Consider the following 10,000-nt stretch of genomic DNA (forward strand, 5'->3'; position numbering starts at 1 on the left):
TATATATATATATATATATATATATATATATATATATATATATATATATATATATATATATATATATATATATATATATATGGATAAATATCAACACAACATCGTGTTCAAATAGAAGTAAATTTCTACCTCATACTTGGGATCGAACGCTAGCCCCTTCTAATGAAAGGCCAGGTCGAAACCTCTATGGCCTCTCGTGGCATGGGTGGTTTCGACCTGGCATTTCATTAGAAGGGGCTAGCGTTCGATCCCAAGTATCGAAACCTTTATGGCCTCTCGTGGCATGGTTGGTTTCGACCTGGCCTTTCATTAGAAGGGGCTAGAGTTCGATCCCAAGTATGAGGTATATATATATATATATATATATATATATATATATATATATATATATATATATATATATATATATATATATGAGAAAACTTTCTACGCTAAGCTTGAAGATTCTCACACCTAGATTAAGATGATTTGACCAGACTGAATTCAGATATCTGCCAAATCCTTTGAGACCGAAGAAAACGAGTGTGATCCGATATGCTGAGATCCTCTTGGCAAATAGCGAAAAAAACTGCTTTGAATGAGCATGTCTCGAACCTTTAGTCTGAATCAATGAACCGCGAAGTAATACGGGGCGGAATCCACGCATAATGGTGCCTCAGTTGCATGAACTAATGAATCAGTAAATATTTATGCCAAAAGTCGGCGATCCGGAAAATCCCATGTGTGTGTGCATATGTGTGTGTGTGTGTGTGTGTATGCGAGCCTCCAGGAGATCGTTAGGTGGGCATCCTTTGGACGCGTTCCAGGACCTTTTAGATAAATCGTTACTTAAGTTTTAGATAAAACCTGACTTTATGGAGGAGCTAGAAAGGCATTTCGAAAGCTTTCATGATTATTAAACCCCTTGGCTCGAGTGCGCAGGCTTGTTGAGCACAAAGACCCTAGCTATTGCCCTAGATAAGGCTATAGCCACCTTTATGAAGTTGGGTATTTTGAGAACCTTCATAAATAATATATTGCATAGACTTAACGGATATAGAATTTTAGATTACGTTTTCTGTGCTGTGAAGGGGAATCTATTTTCGAGGCTTTTTTTTTTAAGTTAAGTTCAATGTATTTGATAACAAATGATTTGATGAACTCCACACATTGCAGAGATGATTAAAAACCATAAAATGAAGGTAAGGTCTTCCTTTTAAACATACACTGACTTAACTTTCATGCTTGTTAAGCTTGTGCAGTGTAGAATAATATTTTGCAGAAGGTCAAGATGTTTTACAAATGTTCTTGTAACAGTTACAGAGTGGGAACAATTTTTAAAGATCTCTATAACTGAAAGGAAATTTATATCTTATTTTCTCTTTGCATAATTGAATAAGAAATTATTGCTATAATTTAAAGAAGCATGCTTCCTTTATTTAAGTTAAAAACGATGCATACGAAAAGAGAGAGAGAGAGAGAGAGAGAGAGAGAGAGAGAGAGAGAGAGAGAGAGAGAGAGAGAGAGAGAGAGAGAGAGAGAAGATTGTCGCAGCAGGTCAGCCCCATAGGTCTCCCCAGTTCACTAACCTCTCTCTCTCTCTCTCTCTCTCTCTCTCTCTCTCTCTCTCTCTCTCTCTCTCTCTCTCTCTCTCTCATCGGAAAAACACACACAATGGTACCAAAGTCGAAACCCTCGACTCTCTTTCTCTCATTCTGACAGCTTATATGAAATCGTTCCCAACGTAAAAGCTTTTTCAAGCGCTTAGAATTGTTCAACTGTTCCCACAGTCTTATTCTTATCATCCCGATATTTCTCGTTTAAGCATTTCCATAATCGGAGCCAGGAAAGCGTAAATTACAGTATTACGTATTGAGCTGAAAATATTCTTGTTCGGCAGATAATTCGAAATATTTGGAAATACGATTTTTCTCTATCTCTTATTTTTTTTTTTTTTTGTCTTTTGATATTATTTTTAAAAAAAGAAAAGGAGCAAATCTTATTATGAAAAACCTAATGTATCATTTAAAAAGAAATATAAAAAAGGTAAATTTAAAAGGCACTAAAAATGTGCCTAATTAATGCATCATCATAAGATTGAAGTCCTTCAATATATAAATAATACACTAATAAAAGAAAGTAAACGCTCGTACCTTCAAATCTCACTCGGATAAAAAATAGCCATTCATTACGCATACAGGAATGCCCGTAATTCTTACACCTCTATGCTACTTTTCCCCACCTATAAAGTTGTCTATCGTTCAGTGTATCAGCAACTCGCTGAATGAAAGCAGCAACGGTTTTATTTGTATATAAATCTATAGCCACTCGGCAATTGTGTTCCATAATCCAGTCTTTTCCTGGGTAAAGAATATACTTGAGAGTTGCCTTACGAAGAATAATTGGCATTTATCGTTTACTTTCCTCCAAAATAGAGGTTTAAATCATGAGGGAAATATTTCATTTCTCTTCCTGTCACAAACTTGTTTGGATCCTCTGAAAAGGTTGAACACTTTCAAGATAGATAAATCTTTGGCCTTTCACATCACTTGTCTTCCTGTTAAATATTTTTGAAGGAAGAGAGGTGATTATAAGGAGAGAGAGAGAGAGAGAGAGAGAGAGAGAGAGAGAGAGAGAGAGAGAGAGAGAGAGAGAGAGAGAGAGAGAGTCCTTATGCTAAAATAAACTGATTGTACTTTAAGGGCCATGGTGGAGAGAGAGAGAGAGAGAGAGAGAGAGAGATCCTTATACCAAAATAAACTGATTCTACTTTAAGGGCCATGAGAGAGAGAGAGAGAGAGAGAGAGAGAGAGAGAGAGAGAGAGAGAGAGAGAGAGAGAGAGAGAGAGAGAGGTCCTTATACCAAGATAAACTTATTGTACTACAAGGGCCATGAGAGAGAGAGAGAGAGAGAGAGAGAGAGAGAGAGAGAGAGAGAGAGGGGGGGGGGGCGAGTGCCTTGGTTTTGAAGCAAACAAAATAGCTTTGACAAAGTAAGATGTCAATATTCATTGTACAGGACGCAACAAATCAAGCATTGTAAAATATCCTATCAGTACAAACGGATTACCTTACAATATTTAAAACACGTTAGCATTCTCGTTTCATACAGGTAAGAAGAAATTGTTGTGACTCCAAAATTGTAAGAAAGAAATCTCATGTCAAAACTTCACATATTCGATAATGAATTGGTTAGCTTATCCCACAATTTCCGTCTTACCTAGCCCTTGAGTTAGGTTAGGTTATGTTGGGTTTTATTGTAAGATACCTAATATGTAAAACAAACTTCATTTAAATCCTAGCATAAATACTATAACCCCGAGATTGCACCCGTTAAATCAAACTATTTCCATCGTCTTGTGCGAATGAGTTTACATACAGCGACTTGCGAGAAAGAACGTCAAAAAAATTCAAACATTTTAAGGCCCGCACTAGCACGATAACACAGGATTGGCTATTAACAGTGCAGGGAAGAGCAAGTGATAGGATAAAAATCAAAACCGTTACAGTGTACAAGAGTGTATGAAACACGTGTGGTACACTCTTTTATGAGGATCAGAGCTCAATTTTCTTCTTACATCCTTCTCATTTACATTTCTTTTCGGCATTCCACAACTGTTTACAAATAATCAAAAAGTATAAGGATTTCATTCAAAGTTTGTTTAGAAAATATTTCGTTATGTTAATCTTTCACATCTACTAAAACACAGCTCAGTTGCCACTTATAAATGATGTATCTAGATTACTTAGGTATACACTTACGTTTTAACTTGAACTAAAGGTCCAGAAGGAAATAAAAATGCTACAGTTTAAATTTTTGGCTGCTTCTTGCGCTATTGTAATGGACACATCATCTTTACATCATAGCAAAAAGAAGAAAGCCTGACTGGTTACAACTCAATTTCTTATCAAAGAATTGAAATATAAATACTGATTCCATAAATCAAAACACCGTAATTATTTTCACAATTCTCTTTTCTTTTTTAAATTTAAGAGTCATGGTTTTAACACTTTTATGGCAACAATGTCTTAGAAAAAAAATTATCCGAAGATGCATGACAAGTTTCCTGGTATTCCTCGAATCCAGTGGGTTATGTCCTTAAGCAAGTTGACTTTGACTCAGATATCGGAGGCATTATGCAACATTTTTGAAAGTTTACGGTCTTCTGGAAGACAATCGTAGCTACCAAATGTTTCACGGAAACAGAAATGTATCCAAATATAAGAATTATATATCGCTTAATTGGATACGAATAAAATTATTATGCTAAATTAATGTTTAGAGAGATTTCCAGAAGGAGAAAGTTTATTCAAATCTCTTGTTACAACAATAACGTAACATTACCATACTAAATAATGAGTGTTTTATACATGGAATTTAGAAATTAATCTTTTGGGCCTGAAAACGTACGAAAATCTTTAGCGTGTCGTAGGAGGCTTTCGGAGACATTGACACCGTAATAAACTTGTACAAATGAATCAGATAACAATAGTGAAACATTTACAATGCTTCCAAATATTTATACGGAAAAGATTATAGCCACTACTATTAATGTATTATGAATGAACACTCTCGTATAAATATTTTTTGAAATATTCAATAGTGTACAATCTTTGGTCTTGAACTATCGCTCTCTTTCCCTTCTTCAACATTTATGCTTTATATCATTAAGTTCTTTTTTTATTATTATTAAACTTCATCGCCAATTGTATCTAAATCAGGAAAATTTTCTTGAAATGATGAAAATTGATCTTATTTTCAGATTTAGGATTACTTTAAATTCTTTTAATCTAAAAACCTTGGGAAACTAAAAAAAAAATTATCAATGAATAAGTCGAGAATAATCATCATCATCATCACCATCATCACCATCGTTATCATCATCCTGTATATTTCTTGAGTAGAAATTCCCACCAAAATTTCTTTATACAACTAAGTTATAAGATTTCTTGATATATACAGATATTAAAAAAAAAAAAAAAAATCTTTTATGATAAAAAATATCAAAAGACAGATTTAAGAAACTGAATAACCTGGCAGCATAATAAATGCAAAAAATCTCTAGAACCATTTTAAGCAAAACAGGAAAATATAGGGAAGAAATGTTATGTTTTAGGGCAAAATTAGCAAGTTACTGTTGAAAATCAAACAAATAGAAAATACAAAACTATTTTCCTTTTTTGTCGAAGGTACAAACATATCTCTTTTGAAGCTGAATGTAATCTCGTGAAAGATAGAAGTACTTCTTATATGTAGCATTCTTATAAGAAATTAAATAAATGATGAGTGAACAAGCGGTGTAAATGACCGGATCCATGAATGTCTTGTACGTGTCATAGGGAGCGGTTGAGTATGCAGATTTATATGTCCTCAGATAATGATGCTAAATAAAGATGAAGGGGGAGGAAATCAGGGAGGAGGGGGAGGAAATCAGGGAGGAGGGGGAGGAGGAGGTAGAGGAGGAGGAGGAGGATTGGCTGGGAAGAAGACACAGAAAGGACAAGAGGTCAATGTACTGTACAATCATCATAAGACAAATTTAGTGAAAGGGATTAATGAAAGGAGAGACAATTAATACTTGAAGAAAATTTAAAAAAAAAAATGAGAAAAATGAAAATAAAAGAATAGAAAAATAAAAGGAAATATGGATTTGAGATGTGAAATAGAGGTATGAAAGTTATTAGACAAACAACGAGAATGATAACCGAATTAATAATAATATCCGGAAGAGATGAATAAAGTAACCAAAAGTGAAGCTGCCCTTAATGGAAAAACAATTAAAAGAAAAGGATATCAAAAAGTAAAGTAAAAAGCAAAAAAAAAAAGTGGCAGCAATAGGAAAAAAAGTTACAATAAGAATTGATCAAATGAAGCACAGTAACGAAAAAAGATGAAATATAGTATAGAAAATTATTAGAATTGTAAGAATGGTAAAGAAAAAAATAGTTAAAGGTTATATAAAAAAAATATTGAGAGTTCTAAATATGATAGTTAAAATGAAATCAATGCTTTATTGAAAATGGTTGAATGAAAAAAAAAATCTGTAAAGGAAGAGTAAAACGTTAAAAGTTCGTATAATGAAGCAAAATGAAAACCAAATCTCAATTGGGAAAATATATAATAACAAAATCGAATTAAAATCAGAAAATTAAACATCCGCTGAAAATCTATAACTTGAGCATAACAAATTCGAAAAAAATAGAGAGAAAAAAGAGAATGATCCTATGTCAAATGATTAAGAAAAAAAGTAAAATGAAATAACACAGAACAGAAGGGAATAGAAAAAAATAGTGGTAAAGAAAATAAGAGTAAAATCTACGAAAATTCAAAAAAAGATAATGAGATAAAAATACTAAAGTAATACATTGCAACTTTGAGGGAAAGAAGAAATGAGAATATGATAAAATGCGTGAGGGTCCCTATAATGGCTAAAACTCCAAAGAATTGAAATGAAACAAAAAATAATAGAACGAAAGGAGAAACATATAGAATGAGGAGAATTTAGAAACGACGATGCTTCATCAATTGAAGATGATGTAAGACCTAGGAGGCATAAAAGGACAACAAATAAGAAAGAAAGAGATGAAATATAGAAATAGATGTAGAAAGTCACAGAAGAATTATACAATATGCAAATTAGGATAAAAAAAAAGGAAAAGATGAAAATAGTCAGAGTACAGAATAATGAAAATATTAAATTAAAAAAAATATATTGTTATTCAAATCACAAAAAAAAACCAAGTAAAAAACACTTAAAGTAGAAGAAAATTGTTTAGATAAAGAAAGGAAATGGTCAAATAAAGACAAAAAAAATAAAGAGACATAATGCTCACAACATGAAGGATCAATAAGTCAAACAAAAAAAAAAATTATAGAAATAAAGAAAAAATACGAGAAAAAAACTGAAGAGAATAGATCAAAATATGTAGAGATATAGAAAGAATAAAAAGAGTAACACCAAAGAATAAAAGATAGTAAATAAAAAAAAAAACTTAAAAAAAAATGAGACGGAAGAAGTAACAAGTCAACGGCCCGGCCCTTCGCTCCCCTCCCCCACCCCCCGAAACAGGTAATCCTGCTGCCTTGTGATCAAGGGTGCCATTAACAAGCTACAAGGTGCAGCTTGTTATAAGTGTCCGGAGCGCTCGCATAAACACTATCAAGTTATGTTGGCACAAATTCGAGAGATGTTCCTGCTTATGTTAGTTTTTTTTTTATTTATTTATTTTTTTTCATTTAGAAGGTATTTGCAAATTGGAAGCGAGTCTTATGTGAATTCTTGTGAGTCCACGAGTGGCATTTGTATGGTCAAGTGCCGCTGATTGGACTACTTGTACTACCGGGAGTATGATGATGATAATATTAATAATAATAATAATAAATATAATAATAACAATAACAATAACAATAACGAGAACGATTGATAATAATCATGATAATGATCATGATAATGATAATGATAATGATAAGAATAATGATAAAGTTAAGGATAATGGGAATAAGAATAAGAATAATGAAAGGAAGGATTAGTCACAATTATAAATGTGTACTAGTACCCTGGATTCATGATTATTATTTTTAAGTAGAACAGAAAATCAAAATAATCAATAATGAAAATGTTATAAGAAACCCAATATTCTAAATAATCTACTTCTCGGGTATCATTTTTAATTTTTCTTATATTTTTTCTTCTTGGTAATTTTTTCAATGTTATCTGATTTTCCCATCATTATCAGTAGCACATGCGGTAACAAAGATAATAAAAGAATACTAAAATATACATTCGAAAAGGAGAAACAGTTTTGAGTAAATTTCACATCTTGAGGTTTAGCTGTTTTACAAATCTACTTACTGTATCATATTTACCACTATGTAATAGCCACGTTGGAACGTGCCGTCTTATATTTGATTGCTAGCCTTCAGAAAATGTCAGGTTATCTGAGGGGGTGGCCAACTTATGGCGCATGCGCCAACAGAGATGATAAAAATAATAAAAGAAAAAGCATGCTTGCTTATAAAACATTAATAATACTTATATATATATATATATATATATATATATATATATATATATATATATATATATATATATATATATATATATATATATGTATATATATATAGTATATATATATACACACACACACACACACACACACACATATATATATATATATATATATATATATATATATATATATATATATATATATATATATATATATATATATATACATGTATATATATATATATATATATATATATATATATATATATATATATATATATATATATATATATCAAATGATTATATGCAGAACCGCCAAATATGCCCAAATCACCATACATAAAATTTGTGTGGCGCATCTTAATTAGATGTGAAAAAAATTGGTGCACGGGAAACCAAAGGTTGGCCACCCCTCCTTGCTTAGCTAAATGCTACGAGAAATCGCCTGAATCTGAGCTGTCTGGCTGCGGTTCTAACGTTTGATCAGCGATGCCTCGTCTCCCGCCCACGTGCAATTCCATGACCCACCACCCGCTTGCCCGCCCTTTGATCAGGTTGGGGCGTCGATAACTGGATGTTTACACTTTCCAATGCCTCGAGCAATTGATTTCAAAATCTTATATCATTTCCCGACCATGTACTCGATCTCACGGTGTCCCGTTCACCTGTATATCTGGTCTAAACGGTTTTGCCTTCGCCAAAATCGATCATTATGCAGAGGGTATGTATTCACCCCTGTCTGTCTGTTTGTTTGTTTGTGAGCAATTTTACACATGAAACTAGTGTACTGATTTTGACCTAACTTGGTAGCCATGTTGGATATTACTCAAGGATGACTCTGTAACACTGTGCATAATTAGTTTATTTATCTTTTTGTTTGTTTGTGAGCAAATTTACACAAAAAACTACTTTGCTTATTTTTACCAAACTTTGTAGTCATGTTGCTTATGAACCCAGGATGAATATACAGCTTTTTGTATAAAGTACATCATAGTACTAGTACGCAGAAGTACTTTGAAAACAATCACAATGTTACTTTTGGTTTGTGAACAACATTAAGCAAAAACTACTTAACTAATTTCAACGGAACTTGATGGATATGTAAAGTATATGGCAAGGACAAATTCATTAGATTTTGAAGATAATAATTCGAAGTATAAGTACGTAGTGGAGTTAAGAGCAAAATGAGACTGCATAGCGTGGCGAAGGCATTCTCTCTACGGGGTGCACCTCCAGTTGATATTGTATTACACGTTTTGTGTCAAGAACAAAATGTAACACCATAACCACTCATGAAGAATGCCGAACTTTCATCCTACTTGTTCAAACTCATGATTAATTATCCAAGTCAGTTTTGAAGGATAGGTTATTGAGATTCAGTCCTGCGAAGAAGATTGGTCTCTGATATGAAGGTTAACCTTAGTGTATACAATGTTATTTTATTTTATTGTGATAATCACATAATAAAGTCAGAAATATAAAAATACACACATGCACAAGCACGTGCTTCTCTCTCTCTCTCTCTCTCTCTCCTCTCTCTCTCTCTCTCTCTCTCTCTCTCTCTCTCTCTATATATATATATATATATATATATATATATATATATACATATATATATATATATATATATATATATATATATATATATATATATATATGTATGTATATATATATATATATATATATATATATATATACAGTATATATATATATATATATATATATATATATATATATAGAGAGAGAGAGAGAGAGAGAGAGAGAGAGAGAGAGAGAGAGAGAGAGAGAGAGAGAGAGAGAGAGAGAGAGAGAGAGAGATATATATATATATAATTTCGTTTCCTTAACTTGATAGAACAAAGAAAAAAAATACGACAAACACACAATATATACGCAGACAGTCAGACAGTAAAAGGATATTATCTCCCGGGATATGACCTAAGTAAAAATAATAGATGAAACAGGAAGAAGAGGATAGGAGGTGCCATTGAGGCCAGCAGTACATTCCACAC

Source organism: Palaemon carinicauda, chromosome 6 (genome assembly GCF_036898095.1).
Source record: "Palaemon carinicauda isolate YSFRI2023 chromosome 6, ASM3689809v2, whole genome shotgun sequence".
NCBI classification, from domain to species: domain Eukaryota; kingdom Metazoa; phylum Arthropoda; class Malacostraca; order Decapoda; family Palaemonidae; genus Palaemon; species Palaemon carinicauda.